The 19,962-nt window shown below is 41.2% G+C and overlaps 1 pseudogene across 1 annotated transcript; it reads left to right on the top strand.

The window, feature by feature from the left end:
- Nucleotides 1-18,293: 18,293 nt before the first annotated feature.
- Nucleotides 18,294-19,621, top strand: LOC308243667 (glutamine synthetase-like; annotated as a pseudogene). The gene is made up of 2 exons: nt 18,294-18,471; nt 18,718-19,621. The product of its transcript is annotated as a glutamine synthetase-like (transcript).
- Nucleotides 19,622-19,962: the final 341 nt, after the last annotated feature.

Genomic DNA, 19,962 nt, shown 5'->3' with positions numbered 1-19,962 from the left:
GCGGCAGAATAGACAGATGTGTCCTGAGCCTTGTCCCGGAGCAGATAGAGGGAGCAGCTGAAACGAGTGGAATCCAGCCTGAATTGGCAAAGGAGGCGCAGCTGGTGAGACAATTTGCAGCTGGGAAGGGCAGAGATCCCCCGATAAAGGTAAAGTCAAAGATCTAGGCATTAGACTCTGCTGGACCTCTGAGCCCAGGTCAGGGAGAAACTACACAGTGCCTAGCCACGTCCCTGAGGACAGGCAAAGCGTCTGACTGAAAAAAAAAAAAAAAAAAAAAAAGGGTCCACGGGACTGTGGGAGGTAGGGGATTTTAGACCTTGGAGTCTGGATTTGGGATCTGAGCTCTAAGGCAGCCCTGAAGAGCTGCCGGACGGCGCAGTGCCGGCAAGAAAGGAACTTGCAGAGACGCGGTCCCTCCTCGCGCTGGGGCCTGCGCCTTTCTCCACTGAAACTGGTTCATAGGACCCTTAGGATACAGACGCTTACCTGTGGTTGAGGTGCAGAAGAGGGAGTGGGGTTGTGGAATCTGGGGAGAGTAGGCAGCGGATGGTCCAGGAGAGGTGGAAGCGAGTCTGGTGCTGAGTCATATCTAGGCCCCGTCGCCATTTTCTCCTGAGAGATAGCCCCTCCCTCCAGTCTCCAGGCAACCAATATAGCCACATCCAGATCCCACACTGATTAACACCATGGAATCTCAATACTCACTGAGGCCATAGGATCTGCCCTAAAGAGAAATCTTTAGAAGTTAAGCACCTCAATTACACAGCTACACTGCCAGAGCCCTTCAGAGTGCTTCAGTGTGCCTCGCTGGCAAACTTACGGTGGGTGCTCCTGTGAGCCGCCACTGGGAGTAAGCGCCTATCCACCACAGGTGCAGCAGTGAAAGCTGAGTCTGCCCACCCCATAACTACAGAACTCTGGGCATCACAGTCACACCTTTCCAGAGTGCAGACCCCCTGAGCCACATCACCTGACAGACAGTTCCTTGGTGCCACTGTGAGTCCCCACTGGGCACGCGTGATTTCAATTAAGGGTGCAAGACAGCAAAAATTGGGATACTCCCCTCCACGGCTGCTGACTTCTAGATACTGCAGTTGTGCCTCTCAAGCTCGCAGGCCTACATCAAGAGAACCCAAATAGCTCAAGTAGGGAGCTGCACTAGATTACCAAGCCCAGGAGAACTAAGAGATTACTCCAGTAGCACCATCACCAAAAGAACCTGGGTAGCAAAGCAATTGGATCTACAATTAAAACATTACAGGAAAACATGGGGAGACAAAAAAGCAACTCACAAAGGAAAGAAAAAGAGGAATCACCAGAGAGGGAGTTAAATGAAATTGAGGCTAGTAGCTTAACAGAGAAAGAATTCAGAGTAATGGTTATAAGGATGTTTAAACGGATGAATGATAAATACACACAACTCAATGACAAATACACACAACTCAATGAGAACTATAAGGAGCTGAATGAGAATGTCACCAACATGAAAAGAAACCAAGAAGAGATGAAAAATGACATAGCTGCAATAAAGAACACATTGGAAGGCTTAAACAGTAGACTAGAAGAGGCTGAGGACCGCATCAGCGAATTAGAAGACAAGGTAGGAAAAAACACACAAACACAGCAGCAACTGGAAAGAAGACTTAAAAAGCAAGAGGAGAGCCTAAGGGAGCTTTGGGACAACACAAAAGGAAACAATATTAGAATAATAGGGATACCAGAAGGAGAAGAAGAGAAGCAAGGAATAGAAAACCTGTTTGAAGAAATAATGACAGAAAACTTCCCTGATATTGGCAAGAAAAAAACTATGCAAGTCAAAGAAGTACATAGAGTCCCAAACAGGTTGAACCCCAAAAGACCAACACCAAGACACATCATAATTAAATTGGCGAACACTAACGACAAAGTAAGAATCTTAAAGGCTGCCAGAGAGAGACAGAAAGTTACCTACAAGGGCTCTCCTATTAGAATATCAACTGATTTCTCAACAGAAACACACCAGGCCAGAAGGGAATGGAATGAAATATACAAAGTGATGCAAAGCAAGGGTTTGAATCCAAGAATACTATACCCAACAAGGCTATCATTCAAAATTGAAGGTGGAATCAGGAGCTTCACAGACAAAAAAGGGCTAAGAGAGTTTATCACTACCAAGCCAGCAATGCAAGAGATGCTAAAGGGACTGCTGTAAAAAGAAGAAAGAGAAAGGCAAAAAGAAACACAAACACCAAGGAAAAATATGACAACAAACATGTACTTGTCAATAATAACATTAAACGTAATTGGATAAAATGCACCAATCAAAAGACATAGGGTAGCTGAATGGATAAGAAAACATGACCCATATATTTGCTGTCTACAAGAGACCCACCTCAGAGCAAAGGATTCACACAGACTGAGAGTGAAGGGATGGAAAAACACTTTTCAGGCAAATGGAAATGAGAAAAAAGCTGGGGTTGCAATACTTATCTCTGATAAAATAGACCTCAAAGTAAAGGCCATAACAAGATATAAGGAAGGCCACTACATAATACTGAAGGGAGCAATTCAACAGGAAGATATAACTCTGGTAAACATATATGCACCCAATACAGGAGCACCCAAATACATAAAAGAACTCCTAGAAGACATCAAGGGAGAGATCGACAACAATACAATCATAGTAGGAGACTTTAATACACCACTGACATTGCTGGATAAATCCTCTAGACAAAAAATCAGCAAAGAAACAGCAATTCTAAATGACGCACTAGATCAAATGGACCTAATTGACATCTTCAGAGCATTTCACCCCAAAGCCACGGAATATACGTTATTCTCAAGTGGACATGGGACATTTTCAAAAATAGACCACATACTGGGTCACAAGCAAAGTCTCCCCAAATTCAAAAAGATTAAAATCATATCAAGCATTTTCTCAGACCACAATGGCATAATATTAGAAATAAACTATAATAAAAACATTCCAAAAAATTCAAACACTTGGAAGCTGAATAGCATGCTATTAAACAATGATTGGGTGATCAACGAGATCAAAGAAGAAATTAAAAACATCCTGGAGACTAATGACAATAAAAACACAACAATGCAATTGCTATGGGACACAATGAAAGCAGTCCTGAGAGAAAAGTTTATAGCTCTACAGGCCTACCTCAAAAAACAAGAAAAAATGCTAATAAATGATCTAACTCAACAACTCAAAGAATTAGAAAGAGAGCAACAAGAAAAGCCCACAGTGAGCAGAAGGAAGGACATAATAAAGATCAGAGCAGAAATGAATGACATAGAGACCAAAAAAACAATACCAACAAAACCAAGAGCTGTTTCTTTGAAAGGATAAACAAGATTGATGAACCTCTAGCCAGGCTCACCAAGAAGCAAAGAGAGAGGACCCAAATAAACAAAATCAGAAATGAAAGAGGAGAAATAACAACAGACCCCAATGAAATACAAAGGATTGTTAAAAAATACTATGAACAACTCTATTCCAACAAAATGGACAACCTGAGGGAAATGGACATATTCCTAGAAAAATATAACCTTCCAAAACTCAATCAAGAAGAATCTAAGCATCTCAATAGGCCGATAACTATGGAAGAAATTGAAGCAGTCATCAAAAAGCTTCCAGGAAACAAAAGCCTGGGCCAGATGGCTTCACAGGGGAGTTTTACCAGACATTCAAGGAAGAACTAAAACCTATCCTCCTCAGACTATTCCAGAAAATTCAAGAGGAAGGAACACTTCCAAGCTCCTTCTATGAAGCCAGCATCACCCTAATACCAAAACCAGATAAAGATAACACAATGAAAGAGAATTTTAGGCCAATATCCCTCATGAATATAGATGCCAAAATCCTCAACAAAATTCTAGCAAATCGAATCCAGCAGTACATCAGAAAGATCATACACCATGACCAAATAGGATTTATCCCGGGGATGCAAGGATGGTACAATATTCGCAAATCAATAAACGTGATACATCACATAAACAAATTGAGAGATAAAAACCACATAGTCATATCAATTGATGCAGAAAAAGCATTTGACAAAATCCAACACCCTTTCTTGATAAAAACTCTCAGCAAGGTGGGAATAGAAGGATCATACCTCAACATAATAAAAGCCATATATGACAAACCCACAGCCAACATCATACTCAATGGGTAAAAACTAAAACCATTTCCCCTAAGAACAGGAACAAGACAGGGATGCCCACTCTCACCACTCCTGTTCAATATAGTGCTGGAAGTATTAGCCATTGCGATCAGACAAGAAAAAGAAATAAAAGGTATCCAAATTGGAAAAGAAGAAGTAAAACTGTCCTTATTCACAGATGACATGATACTGTACATAGAAAACCCTAAAGACTCCATCAAAAAATTACTAGACTTAATAAATGAATTAGGCAATGTAGCAGGATACAAAATTAACACCAAGAGCATGTGCGGGAGGGAGGGAATAATGGCGGCGGAATAGACAGACGTGTTCCGAGCCTTGTCCCAGAGCAGAAAGAAAGAACAGCTGAGGGGTCGCACAAGGAGTGTTTGTTGGCTGGTTGGGAGACAGCTGAATTCCAGAAGGAGGTGGGGGACTGCTAAACGGGGTTCCCCTGACCTGGCAGCACCAACTGCGGCTGGGTCCCCTCCCGGAGCTGCGGGCTTGGACGCGGAGTCTGCGCCATCTTGATCCTGAAAGTGGAGCTTATCGGAAGCCTGAGAATCCACAACTGCGGCACCCAAGGAACGACTGTGAGCCCCAGAACAACGCTCCCCAATCGGCGCAAACACACGGGTTCAGAGGAGCTCTACACTCCACCACGGAAAGGTCAGATTTCGCCTGGGATAAGGTGAGGTCTCTGGTCCCGGCGGGAGAGAGGAAGGCATGTTTTGCGGGAGCTGGAAGACCAGGGAAGTCTGTGCCTAGAAAAATCCGTGGCTGTAGGGGCTGGCGTGATCTGTGAATGTGGAAAGGGGTCCTCAGAGCTGCTAAGAGAAGGGCACTCTAAAAAGCAACCCATTTTGATCTGACGTGCAGGGACACCCTAAGAATTTCAGGCAGTCCAGACTTACGCGCAGCCCCTGCGTTCCCTGGGTGCCTGGGCTTACGCGCAGTCCCGGAGTTCGCACAACTGGGCTTTTTCCTCTTGAAATTCTTGCTTCTGATTACTAAGCCCAATACATAGGATCACCCAGTTGGGGACACCCTGGGAGACTGCAGGGGAAAGTTGTTTTTCTGGAACCTGGGGATCGGAGCAGGGAGTGACCATCGGAGAGTCAGCTCTGAGGCAGCCCACTCCCACAAACCGGTAGTGAGTGCCACAGGGAAAGAAGGCTCTAACACTGCCTAGAGAGGCCATAGATAGACCCGGAAGTCAATCCAGAAACACTGCCACCCAGGGGCTGAATCACAAATTGACTCTTGTGTAATCAAAAATAAAGGAATACGAGAAATTAAGACACACCGCCTGCTTAAAATCAGGACTGGCTTATAACACTGAAGAGCAGTGGATCGCAGGGAACTGCAATACTGTCTGGACTGAGAAACAGGCGTGCCAAACAGAAAAACAGAGGAAGTGAATGACCTTCACTACTTCACATCTTATTTTTACCTTTTATTTTTTTTATTTATTTTATTTTTTTTTATTTTCATTTTTTGCATCTTTTAATCAAGAAACTTTTTTTTCTTTTTTCATCACTTGATTTTACCTTTTTAATTATTACATTTTTATTTTCAATCCGTATTATTACTACTGCTATTTTATCTTTTTTTTTTTTTAAAGTGTCATTTTATTTTCTCTTCATTTTATTTTGGGATTAGGGTTCTACATTCTATTTTTATCTTTCCTTTAGCATCGTTTTACTCTATCTCAACTCTACCTTTAGGCCATCACTCTCTTCCTAACCTCCCCCTTTTCAGTGTCCTGTTTATCTTACCCTTTTACTGCTTTAGATTTTCTCTATTCTTTCTGTTTACCCCTTGTTAAAATTTCACCCTACTTACATATCTAATCTCCAATCCCCTGCTCCAAGTCCACATACACCTCTCCCTTCGCTGTCTGAGCTATCCATAAACTTGTCCTTCTCTCTGTCCTTTTGTTGTTGTTTGCTTGAATGTAGATTATATCGAATTTTTATGCTTTTTTGCGAGATTGTTCTGCTTATTCTTCTTTTGTTTATTTTTTTGTTTGTTTTGTGCTTCAGCTTTCCCTTGCCTCACTCCATATTAGTTGGTGTTGTAGTTTGTACTAATCCCCAGGCACTTGTTGCTGGCATTTGCTGGGATTAATGATTGTTCTATTGGAGTTTTATCCCCAATATATATAGTCTGTTCCCCTTTCTCTCTTAGTCACTTTCTTGTCTCTCTTATTTTTTTTTCTTTACTTTCCCTTTTCCCAATTTCATTTTCACACTCCTATTTTCATTTTTTTTTCTTTCTTTCTTTTTTCCTCTTCTTCTTTCTCTCCTATCACCTAATTTGCCTTTCTCTGGTGGTCACCTATATTGGAGGTTATTAATATCGTGAATACATTCCTGTTCAGTGCCTTGTGAGTTGTACCTGGTAGTGCTGTAGTTTGTGCCTTTAAATCAACCCAGGAGAGAGAGAACTACATAACCAGACACCCAGAGAAGAGAGACCATGGGGAGACAAAGAAGAAGCCCGCATATGAAAAAAAAGCAGGCATCACCAGAAAAGGAAGTAAACGAAATGGAGGCAAGCAACCTTCCAGAAAAAGAATTCAGAGAAATGGTCATAAGGTGGCTGAAAAGAATGGAAGACAAATTCGACAATATGAGCAAGAACCAAGAGGAAATGAAGAAGAACCAAGAAGAAATGAAAAATGACATCGCTGCTGTAAAGAACTCAATAGAAAGCATCAAGAGTAGACTAGAAGAAGCAGAGGTCCGCATCAGTGAGCTAGAAGACAAGATGGAAAAAAATACCCAAGTAGAGCAACTTCTAGAAAAAAAAATTAAAAGGCAGGAGGAGAGTCTAAGGGAACTTTGGGACAACACGAAACAAAACAACATCCGCATAATAGGGGTTCCAGAAGGAAAGGAAGCTGAGCAAGGAATAGAAAACCTATTTGAAGAAATAATGACAGAAAATTTCCCTGATATAGAGAAGAAAAAACCCACACAAATCCAAGAAGCTCACAGAGTCCCAAGCAAAATGAACCCCAAAAGACCGACGCCAAGGCACATTATAATTAAATTGGCAAACACCAACGACAAAGTAAGAATCTTAAAAGCAGCAAGAGAGAGACAGAAAGTTACATACAAAGGAACCCCCATCAGACTAGCAACTGATTTCTCAACAGAAACTCATCAGGCCAGAAGGGAATGGAATGAAATATACAAAGTCATGCAAAGGAAGGGTCTGAATCCAAGAATACTGTACCCAGCAAGGCTGTCAATCAAAATTGAAGGTGAAATCAGGAGCTTCACAGACAAAAAAGGACTAAGGGAATTTATTACCACCAAACCAGCAATGCAAGAAATGCTAAAGGGTCTGCTGTAAAAAAAAAAAGAAAAGAAAGAAAGAAACAGGAAGCGAAGAATTAACACAGGGGTAAAGAATAGGAATGGCGACAAATAAGTACCTATCAATAATAACTTTAAATGTAAATGGATTAAATGCCCCAATCAAAAGACATAGGGTAATGGATTGGATAAGAAAACACGACCCATATATCTGCTGTCTACAAGAAACCCACCTCAGAAAAAAAGACGCACACAGACTGAGGGTGAAGGGATGGAAAAAGGTTTTCCAGGCAAATGGAACTGAAAAAAAAGCTGGGGTAGCAATACTTGTTTCTGACAAATTAGATCTCAAACTGAGGGACATAACAAGAGATAAGGAAGGCCATTTCATAATACTAAAGGGAGCAATCCAACAAGAAGAAATAACTCTGGTAAACATATATGTACCCAATACAGGAGCACCGAAATACATAAAAAAACTCCTGGAGGATATAAAGGGAGAGATTGACAGCAATACAATCATATTAGGAGACTTTAATACCCCACTATCACCATTGGAAAAATCCTCTAAACAAAAAATCAGCAAAGAAACATCAATCCTAAATGACTCACTAGACCAGATGGAATTAATTGACATCTTCAGAACATTTCACCCCAAATGCCACAGAATATACATTCTTCTCAAGTGCACATGGGTCATTTTCAAAGATAGACCATATGTTGGGACATAGGCAAAGTCTCTTCAAATTCAAGAAGATAGAAATCATATCAAGCATCTTCTCAGACCACAGTGGCATAAAACTGGAAATCAACTACAATAAAAACAACCCAAAGAAATCAAACACATGGAGACTAAACAGCATGCTATTAAACCATGACTGGGTTACCAGAGAGATCAAAGAAGAAATAAAAAACATCATGACAACAAATGACAATGAAAACACTACAATCCAAAATCTATGGGACACAGCGAAAGCAGTCTTGAGAGGGAAGTTCATAGCTCTACAAGCCTACTGCAAAAAAACAAGAAACAGGGGTAATAAATTACCTAACCCAACAACTCAAAGAGTTAGAAAAAGAGCAACAAGAAAAGCCCAGTGTAAGCAGAAGGAAGGAAATAATAAAGATCAGAGCACAGATAAATGACATAGAGACCAAAGAAACAATACAAAAGATCAACAAAACCAAGAGCTGGTTCTTTGAAAGGATAAACAAGATTGATGAACCTCTAGCCAGGCTCACCAAGAAGCAAAGAGAGAGGACCCAAATAAACAAGATCAGAAATGAAAGAGGTGAAATAACAACAGATCCCGCCGAAATACAAAGGATTGTTAAAAAATACTACGAACAACTCTATTCCAACAAACTGGACAACCTGGAGGAAATGGACATATTCCTAGAAAAATATAACCTTCCAAAACTCAATCAGGAAGAATCTAAACAGCTCAACATGCCAGTAACTATGGAAGAAATTGAAGCAGTCATCAAAGAGCTTCCAGCAAACAAAAGCCCGGGGCCAGAGGGCTTCACAGGAGAGTTCTACCAAACATTCAAGGAAGAACTAAAACCTATCCTCCTCAGACTATTCCAAAAAATTCAAGAGGAAGGAACACTTCCAAGCTCCTTCTATGAAGCCAGCATCACCCTAATACCAAAACCAGATAAAGACAACACAATGAAGGAGAATTACAGGCCAATATCCCTCATGAATGTAGATGCCAAAATCCTCAACAAAATTCTAGCAAATCGAATCCAGCAGTACATCAGAAAGATCATACACCATGACCAAGTAGGGTTTATCCCAGGAATGCAAGGATGGTTCAATATCCGCAAATCAATAAATGTGATACATCACATAAACAAATTGAAAGATAAAAATCACATAGTCATATCAATTGATGCAGAAAAAGCATTTGACAAAATCCAACACCCTTTCTTGATAAAACCTCTCAACAAGGTGGGAATAGAAGGATCATACCTCAACATAATAAAAGCTATATATGATAAACCCACAGCTAACATCATACTCAATGGGCAAAAACTAAAACCATTTCCCCTAAGAACAGGAACAAGACAGGGATGCCCACTCTCACCACTCCTGTTTCACATAGTACTGGAAGTATTAGCCACTGCAATTAGACAAGAAAAAGAAATAAAAGGCATCCAAATTGGAAAAGAAGAAGTAAAGCTGTCCTTATTTGTAGATGACATGATATTGTACATAAAAACCCCGAAAGACTCCATCAAAAAACTAACAGACTTAATAAATGAATTCGGCAATGTAGCAGGATACAAAATTAACACCAAGAAATCTATGGCATTTCTATACACCAACAGTGAACTTACAGAAAGAGAGACTAAAAAAGCAATCCCATTTTCCATCGCACCAAAAAAATTAAGATACTTAGGAATAAACCTAACCAAGGAGGTAAAAGACCTATATGCGGAAAACTACAGGACACTGAAAAAAGAGATAGAGGAAGATGTAAACAGATGGAAGAATATACCATGTTCATGGATTGGTAGAATCAACATCATTAAAATGTCCATACTACCCAAAGCAATCTATAGATTCAATGCACTCCCCATTAAAATACCAACGGCGTATTTCACAGACCTAGAAAGAACTCTCCAAAAATTCATCTGGAATAAAAAGGACCCCGAATAGCTGCAGCAATCCTGAGAAAGAAGAATAAAGTAGGTGGGATCTCAATACCAGATTTCAAGCTGTATTATAAAGCCACTGTCCTCAAAACAGCCTGGTACTGGCACAAGAACAGACATATAGATCAATGGAATAGAATAGAGAATCCAGATATCGACCCAAACCACTATGCGCAATTAATATTTGACAAAGGAGGCATGAGCATACAATGGAGTCAAGACAGTCTCTTTAATAAATGGTGTTGGGAAAATTGGACAGATACATGCAAAAAAATGAAACTAGATCACCAACTTACACCATACACAAAAATAAACTCAAAATGGGTACAGGACTTAAATATAAGACGGGAAACCGTCTATAAAAATACTGGAGGAATCCACAGGCAGCAAAATCTCAGACATATGCCAAAAGAACTTTTTCACTGATACTGCCCCTAGGGCAATGGAAGCCAAAGAGAAAATAAACAAATGGGACTACATCAAAATAAAAAGCTTTTTCACAGCAAAAGAAACCATCAACAAAACAACAAGAAACCCCACTGTATGGGAGAACATATTTGCAAATGTTATCACTGATAAAGGTTTAATCTCCAACATCTACAGGCAGCTTATACAACTTAATAAAAGGAAGATAAATGATCCAATAAAAAAATGGGCAACAGACCTAAATAGAATCTTTTCGAAAGAAGACAGAAGGAGGGCCAAGAGACACATGAAAACATGCTCAAAGTCACTAATTATCCGAGAGATGCAAATCAAAACGACAATGCGATACCATCTCACACCTGTCAGAATGGCTATCATCAACAAATCAACAAACGACAAGTGTTGGCGAGGATGCGGAGAAAAAGGAACCCTCGTGCACTGCTGGTGGGAATGCAGACTGGTGCAGCCACTGTGGAGAACAGTATGGAGTTTCCTCAAAAAACTGAAAATGGAACTCCCATTTGACCCAGTAATCCCACTCCTGGGAATATATCCTAAGAAACTAGAAACACCAATCAGAAAGGATATATGCACCCCTATGTTCATAGCAGCACAATTTACAATAGCTAAGATTTGGCAACAGCCTAAGTGCCCGTCAGCAGATGACTGGATCAGAAAACTATGGTACATCTACACAATGGAATACTATGCTGCCATAAAAAAGAAGGAATTACTACCATTTGTAGGCACCTGGATGGAATTAGAGAACATTATGCTAAGTGAAATAAGCCAGTCAATGAAAGAAAAATGCCACATGATCTCACTCATTTGGGGATAATGAAAAACATTATAAACTGATGAACAAAAAGATAGATACAGAGGCAGTAAAGCATCAAACAGACTGTCAAATTACAGCAGTAAGGTTAGGGAGAGGTGGGGGAAATAAGAGATCAACAGAAGGACTTATATGCATGTATATAAGAGTAACCAACGGATGCAAAACATTGGGGGGTGAGGCATGTATGGGAGTGGGGTGGGGGGGGGGCAATGGCAAGATATGTACACATATAATACCTTAATAAAAAAAATTAACACCAAGAAATCTATGGCATTTCTATACACCAATAATGAACTTACAGAAAGAGAGACTAAAAAAGCAATTCCATTTACCATCGCACCAAAAAAATTAAGATACCTAGGAATAAACTTAACTAAGGAGGTAAAAGACCTATACGTGGAAAACTACATGATATTGAAAAAAGAGATAGAGGAAGACATAAACAGATGGAAGAACATACCATGTTCATGGATTGGTAGAATCAACATCATCAAAATGTCCATACTACCCAAAGCAATCTATAAATTCAATGCTCTTCCCATTAAAATACCAACGACATATTTCACAGACCTAGAACAAACTTTCCAAAAATTTATCTGGAATAAAAAAAGACCCCGAATAGCTGCAGCAATCCTGATAAAGAAGAACAAAGTAGGTGGGATCTCAATACCAGATATCAAGCTGTATTACAAAGCCACTGTTCTTAAAACAGCCTGGTACTGGCACAAGAACAGACATATTGATCAATGGAATAGAATAGAGAACCCAGAAATTGACCCAAATAACTATGCTCAATTAATATTTGACAAAGGAGGCACGAACATACAATGGAGTCAAGACAGTCTCTTCAACAAATGGTGTTGGGAAAATTGGACAGATACATTCAAAAAAATGAAGCTAGATCACCAACTTACACCATACACAAAAATAAACTCAAAATGGATAAAGGACTTAAACATAAGACGGGAAACCATAAAAATACTAGAGGAATCCACAGGCAGAAAAATCTCAGACATATGCCGAAGGAACTTCTTCACTGATACTGCTCCTACGGCAATGGAAACTAAAGAGAAAATAAACAAATGGGACTACATCAAAATAAAAAGCTTTTGCACAGCAAAGGAAACCATCAATAAAACAACAAGAAAGCCCACTGCATGGGAGAACATATTTGCCAATGATATCAACGATAAGGGTTTAATCTCCAACATTTACAGGGAACTCATGCAGCTTAACAAAAAGAAGATAAACAACCCAATCAAAAAATGGGCATCTGATCTAAATAGACACTTTTCGAAAGAAAACAGAAGGAAGGCCAAGAGACATATGAAAACCTGCTCAAAGTCACTAATCATCAGAGAGATGCAAATCAAAACAACAATGCGGTACCATCTCACACCTGTCAGAATGGCTATTATCAACAAATCAACAAATGACAAGTGCTGGCGAGGATGTGGAGAAAAAGGAACCCTCGTGCACTGCTGGTGGGAATGCAGACTGGTGCAGCCACTGTGGAGAACAGTATGGAGTTTCCTCAAAAAACTAAAAATGGAACTCCCATTTGACCCAGTGATCCCACTTCTAGGAATATATCCCTAGAAACTAGAATCACGAATCAGAAAGGATATATGCACCCCTATGTTCATAGCAGCACAATTCACCATAGCTAAGATTTGGAAACAGCCTAAATGCCCATCAGCAGATGAGTGGATTAAAAAACTGTGGTATATCTACACAATGGAATACTGCGCTGCGGTAAAAAAGAAGGAGTTCCTAGCATTTGCAACAACATGGATGCAGGTGGAGAGTATTATGTTAAGTGAAGTAAGCCAGGCAGAGAAAGATAAATATCACATGATCTCACTCATTTGTGGAATATAATGAACGGCATAGACTTATGAACAAGAACAGATCCAGAGACTGAGAAACGTCGAACAGCACGTCATACCTCAGGGAAGGTAGGGGAGGGTGGGGATAGGGGGAGAGATCAACCAAGGGACTTGTGTGCATGCATATGAGCCTAATCAATGGACACAGACAACAAGGGGGTGGGGCATAAGTGGGGGGTGGGGGGTTATGGGGGAATAATTTGTGTTTTTGCCTCCCTGACAAAGTTTATATAAAGTTATAAAAAGAAACTGACAGCCAGTTTGAAATTTAATTACCATGGCCTAGAGCAAAGAATATCCTTACATGATATTATTCTACAATGTCATTATAATTTTAGATATTTTACAACAGCATACTGTACAATTATCCCAAACAAACTTACAAACTATCTTTGAATGTTTGGCAGCAATTTAAAAAAAAAAAAAAAAAAAAAGAGGACATGAAAGGATTTAATCCCTTTCAGAAGGAATTAAGGCACTGGGAAGGCACTTGAGCATTCTATATTGGCCCCTCTTGCTTTTTGTGCCAAGAGGGACCCTCTTCTCACAATCCAATTGCCCTCAGCTGTTGCCTGAGCTTTCTGTTCATGCTGAGCTTGAAGCCTCGTGGTGGCTGGTACCATGGATCTGTCTCTCGCCCAATTGTGTGAGTTGGGCCCTTTCTGGAGAAGAAACCTGAGTTCCCCGAGATATGTGATCAGTTCTGGGGCCCCACCAGAAGGCCAGGGGATCCCAAGGCAGGTGCTGGGCGTGGAGGCCACGGGGGCATAGGCTACCAAGGAGACAGAACTGAACCTCACATCACCCTGGTTGGCCCCGGAGGATGACTGGTTAGCCAGAGACGGGTAAGATTCCTCAGGGAAGGAACAACCTAAGACAGGCACAGTCGCAGAGGGGCCATCAGGAGAGAACTTGGGGATCATCAGAGGTGGGGCACAGACTCCCACCCTCCCAACCTTGCAGGGGCCTGAACCCTCGCCCTGTCTGAGGGAGGTCTCCTGCCCCCATGGCTGCTTTGCTTCCCACACCCAGCTCAGATCGGGACACAGGTGACAGACAGTGTGACTTGGCCCAGCTCAGATTGGGACCCAGGTAACAGACAGAGACTTGGCTGACAGCAGCTGCCCTATATCTAAATCCAGCCTAGCACCAGGAATGCTCAGGGCCTACTCAAGAATGCAAATAATCCTTTCCACTAATATTTACAGAGTAAACTAAGATTGTTGGTAGAGTATTAAATTTGACAGTAAAATAATAATCAAGTTTTCAGATTAATTTAAATAGGCTAATTCAAATAAGTGAATATTCAAGAAAATTTAATTATACTGGACAAAAAGCTGTTCCTAAAGTGTTAACTAAAATTTCTATTGGTAGTTCATCTCATGGTAAAATTCCTGAACATGCAATGAAACTAAAGCAGTCATATTTTTGTGCAAAAAATTAAAATTTAAAGTTATCAAGACTGCATTATAAAATTTACAAAAGCCTCCATTAATCAAAAAAGGGGGGATAGTAGGGTAATTTCATGTAAGGAAAAATATCCTATAAGTAAATTACATCTAGAAAATTTTTACTTTACAAAATTAATTTTTATTTGTAATGCTAACAGCAAGACACCCATGAAAAACACACATGGTGTCTAAATAAGACAAAGGAAACTCATTTGGGCAAAAATAAAAAGGATCCCAAATCAATTATATAGAAAAGATTCCTTTATTAACTTTCGGTCGAGAATATGTTTGTATATTTTCAGAAAACAACTCCAAGACCATGTGGATTCCCACAACAGAGAGGAATTGACAGGTCTGCTCCAACCACGAAGACAAGAGGAGAAACAGTCCAGAGATGGGAGACGCTGACGATGCCTTGCCACGCTAGCAGTCAGAAGCTGTGCGATGCAGCAGGTTGCCTAGGACCAAACCAGAGAGGGTTGGACCTGCATTGCCACCATGTGCCCACCATCCAGATATCATTGCTGACATGTACTCATAAGGAACTGTTTAACATTGAAACGGGGAATCAGAACTGTTGGACATTGAAATTGTTATTATATGTTTATTTCTAGTCTGCAGAGGCAAGATTTTTTAAAGGAAAGAAAAGGGGGAAAAATAGATACAGAAGCAAAGAAGCATTGAACAGACTGTCAAACTACAGCGGGAAGGCAGAGGAGGTTTTGTGGGGCGGGGGGGGGCGCTGTAAGAGATCAACCGAAGGACTTGTACGCATGCATATAAGCATAACCAATGGATAAAAGACACTGGGGGGTGGGCAGGTAAAGGCATGTACTGGGGGGAAGGGGAGGGTGGGGAGGTCAATGGGGGGGAAAAAGAGACATATGTACTACTATTTGTAATACTTCAAACAATTAAAAAAAATGTAAAAAAATAAAATTTAAAAAAATTAAAAAAACATAAAAAAACGGTAGCAAGTAAATATTATTAACAACTTTATGTCAATAAATTTGACAACTTGGATATAATAGACAAATTTCTGAAATTGAGATACAACAAAATAGGAAATATGAAGATCTATTGTGGTAGTTACACAAGTGTAGACATTTGTTAAGATACTGAATTCTACACTTAAAATAGGCATATTTCATTGTATATATATTTTACCTCAATAAAATGGACTTAAAGGAAGAAGTAGTTGTCAACTAGAAGTAGAACTGGAGAGTTTTAATTTAATTAACTCATTTTCTATGAGAGGGATGACATGTTTACATAGTAATGGAAATGACCTGACAGACAGAAGGTTGGTGATGCATATGAGATAGAGGATTGATGGATGTCATTGAGCAGGTAGAAGGACCAGGATCTAATGTTATTTGAAGGGCTAGCCTCAGAGAATAGGCTCTAACAAAAGAGGATGAAGAGCCTATGCTTACAGGCTTGGTAGTTTGTACATACGGCAGGGAAAGGGGGACCAGTGGGATTGCTCTTCTGTTTGTTTCTGTTTATTCAGTGAGATAGAAGGAAAGAATGGCAGAGAGGTATTGGAAGGTGGGGAAAGGAAATGGTCAACTATTACCAGGTAAACTTGAGAGTAAAAAGACTAGATAAAGGTTTTCTAACTGCTGGGGAGCACTGTGCACGCTCTTGAGATTAGTAGCCAAGCATTTAAAGTTAAACCAGTGCTATGAACTGAAGGTTTGGGTTTTCCCCCAAATTCATACATTGAATCACCAATGTGATAGTACTTGGAGGAGATGGCTTTGGGAGGTGAGGAGGTCATGAGAGTAAAGCCACCATGACTGGTATTAGTGTTATGGGATAGCAAGAAGCTAGGAAAATTTCAGGGCAGGAGGAATGGGAAAACTGTGACAAGAAAATTAAACAAAGTCAAGCAGTTTGGACAGTTTGTAGCTGGCTTGTAAATAACAAGCCATTATCTTCCCCAAAGCAGCGACACTTGAGAGCAAATGGTTAAAAGCCTCCTTAATAAGAGAATGCAGGAAAGGAGAGGGAAAGAGGAAAGGACAAGGGGGCAATTTTATTTCATTCCCTAAATAGAAAAGCCAGCAGTCTAGGGGCTTGCCAAAATAAAATTACCAGGTACTTCTCACAAAGTCTAAGAAAGCCACAGCAAGGTAAAAGGAGGATCTTGGAATTTAATCTATGCCAAGATACTTGGCAGAGGAATTTTTAAATCTATGGGCAAAAAAGTATATAAGGCAGAAACCACCACCCACCCCCCCACCGAGCCCCACTCACTCCTCAGATTAGCTGAAAGAGCCCATCCACATAAAGCTTGCCTTGCTCCTTTAATAAATTTTCATGTTTTACTTTCTTAATAAATTACTGTCTTAATAAATTCGCTTTAACACAACACAATTATCTGGAGTCACTAGTTTGAATTCATTCAGACGATAAGACAAGAACCCAAGTGGGGACATCCCTCTCCCTCTGATTCAAGGGGGTGTCCAATAACACCTTTCCTGGTCTTTTGGGTGCCTATAACATTAGCACTCTCATAAAAAAAGACCCCATAACTCCAGGCCCTTCTGCCATGTGAGGACACAACTGAAAGAATGCTGTCTGTAAACCAAGCAGCAGGTCCTCACCAAAACCCAGTCAGACTGGCTCCCTGATCTGGGACTTCCAGCCTCCAGAACTGTGAGAAGTAAATTTCTGTTGTTTATAAGAGACCTAATCTACGGTATTCAGTTATGGCAGCTTGAAAGGACTAAGACAGTCAGCATAGTTTGTGTTTTCCTCTAGTCTTATTTGGCTCCCCAGATTCAAGAGTGTGGCAGGTAAAGAGCTAGATTTGTCCAGACTCAGGGTTTTGGCAAGCAGAGCAAGAGAGGGACAGGGGGTTGAGAAAGTTTGTGCTAAAGGAGGATGTCAAGGAAGACCCAATGCATGTTGCTGTGTGGGGAGGGAAGTCAATGCATGAAGGGTAAAGCACAGTGAAGAGGCTGTAGATGAAGGCACTGCAGACCCAGGCAAGGGTGAAGTGCTGTGGTGTCGGATAGTGCGTGGAGTGAGCTAGAGAGTAGAAGCTTGATCTGGAGATCAGGGTAGGTTTACTCTTATGGGCCATTAAAAGACCTAGAACATGAGAATGGGAATGAGTGGTTAAGACAGTAGGGAGCAGGACAAGGTAATGTGGATTTTGAAATCACAATTTAAAAAGCAGGAGGATTGAAGAAAGTGAATGACAGTGAACCAGGAGCTGAAATGGAGCCTGAGGTCAGTTGATGACAACAGGAAAAAGGCTTATGGACATGCTTGTCTGATAACATGGGAGTCAGAGCTGGGGATGGAGGAATGGTCCCTCAGGAGCAGAGCAAGCAAGACAGGGATGTAGGAGTGAAAAGACTCAAAGTCTCCCAAGAGGCTGCACAAGTACTCTGGACACTTAAAAAATAGCTGAGGATGTAAGAACGGAGCAACTGAGCAGCACTCCTCGTCTCCTCTCTTCTCTCCCCACCTCGCTCCCACAGCCTGCCTGCCCTTCTGCCTGCTCACCTCCCAGAACATTTTCCACCATGGCCACCTTGGCAAGTTCCCACTTGAGCAAAGGTATCATGCATGAGTCTGTCCCTGCTTCAGGGTGATAAAGTCCAAGCTATGTCCATGTGGATTGACAGTATTGGAGAAGGACTATGGTGCAAGACCAGGACCCTGGAGCCCAAGTGTATAGAGGAGTTGCCTGAGTGGAATTTTGTTTTTTGGTGTGTTTTTAAAATATATTTTATTGATTTTTTTAACAGAGAGGAAGGGAGAGGCATAGAGAGTTAGAAACATCAATGAGAGAGAAACATCGATCAGCTGCCTCCTGCACAACCCCACTGGGAATGTGCTCACAATCGAGGTACATGCTCTTGACCAGAATTGAACCTGGGACCCTTCAATCTCCAGGCCGATGCTCTATCCACTGAGCCAAACCAGTTAGGGCCTGAGTGGAATTTTGACTGCTCTAATATTTTACAGTCTGAAAGTTCTAACAGTGACATGTATCTTATTCCTGCTGCCATATTTCTGGACCCTTTACGCAAGGACCCCAACAAGCTGATGTTCTGTGAAGTCTTAAAGCATAACCGCAAACCTGCACAGACCAATTTAAGACATACCTGTAAAGTGTAAAGGGATAATGAACATGGTGAGCAATCAGCATCCCTGGTTTGGAATGGAGCAGGAATATACAGTGGCACACTTTGGTTGGCTTTCCAGGCTTCCCTGGGCCCCAAGGTCCATACTACTGTGGCATGGGAGCAGACAGAACCTATGGCAGGGTATTGTGGAGGCTCACTCCTAGGCCTGCTTGTATACAGCATCAAGATCTCGGGACAAATGATGAGGTCATGCCAGATAGGACCGTATGAAGGAATCAACATGAGAAATTATCTCTGGGTGGCCCGTTTCATCTTGTACTGAGTATGTGAAGACTTTGGAGTGATAGCAATCTTTAATCCCGTGCCCATTCCTGGAAACTGGAATGGTGCAGACTGCTACACCAATTTTAGCACCATGGCCATGCAAGAGGAGACCGATCTGAAGTACATTGAGGAGTCCATCGAGAGGCTCAGCAAACAGCACCAGTACCACATCCGAGCCTGAGATCAATCCCAAGGGGGTCCAGGACAATGCCCAGTGCCTAATTGGATTCAATAAAACCTCCAACATCAAGGACTTTTCTACCATCGTGGGCACTGCAGCGCTAGCATTGGCACCCCAGGCTATGGGCCAGGAGAAGGGTCACTTTGAAGTCCAATGCCCCTCTGCCAACTGTGACCCCTTTACAGTGACAGAAGCCCTCATCTGCACATGTCTTCTCAACGAAACTGGCAATGAGCCCTTCCAGTACAAAAACTAAGTGGACTAACCTTGCAGCCATCAAACAATCCCCTTCCAATTAATTCTTCATCCCACTCCCACTCTTGCCCCTCAATTATCATAGCAGCTGTAACTCAAAGGGTGGAATATCAAGGTCTTTTTTTTATTTCTCCTGCCCAGTTAATAGCTCTTGTTCTCTTTGGCAAAGGGAGGGAAAGGACCTTTTTCTTCTTCAAGGTAGCTGAATAAGTGGGGTGATGGGCTTACTCTGTGATTAGGTTAGAAGTTCCTCTTGGTGGGAAGTTCCATTTCTCAAAAGGTTATATATAACCTTGCCCTGGCTGGTTTGGTTCAGTATTTAGAGCATAAGCCCACAGGCCA

Source organism: Plecotus auritus (genome assembly GCF_963455305.1).
Source record: "Plecotus auritus genome assembly, chromosome: 3".
Taxonomy (NCBI): Eukaryota; Metazoa; Chordata; class Mammalia; order Chiroptera; family Vespertilionidae; genus Plecotus; species Plecotus auritus.
The sequence above is the reverse complement of the archived record's forward strand: the minus strand, read 5'-3'. Positions and strand labels throughout refer to the sequence as shown.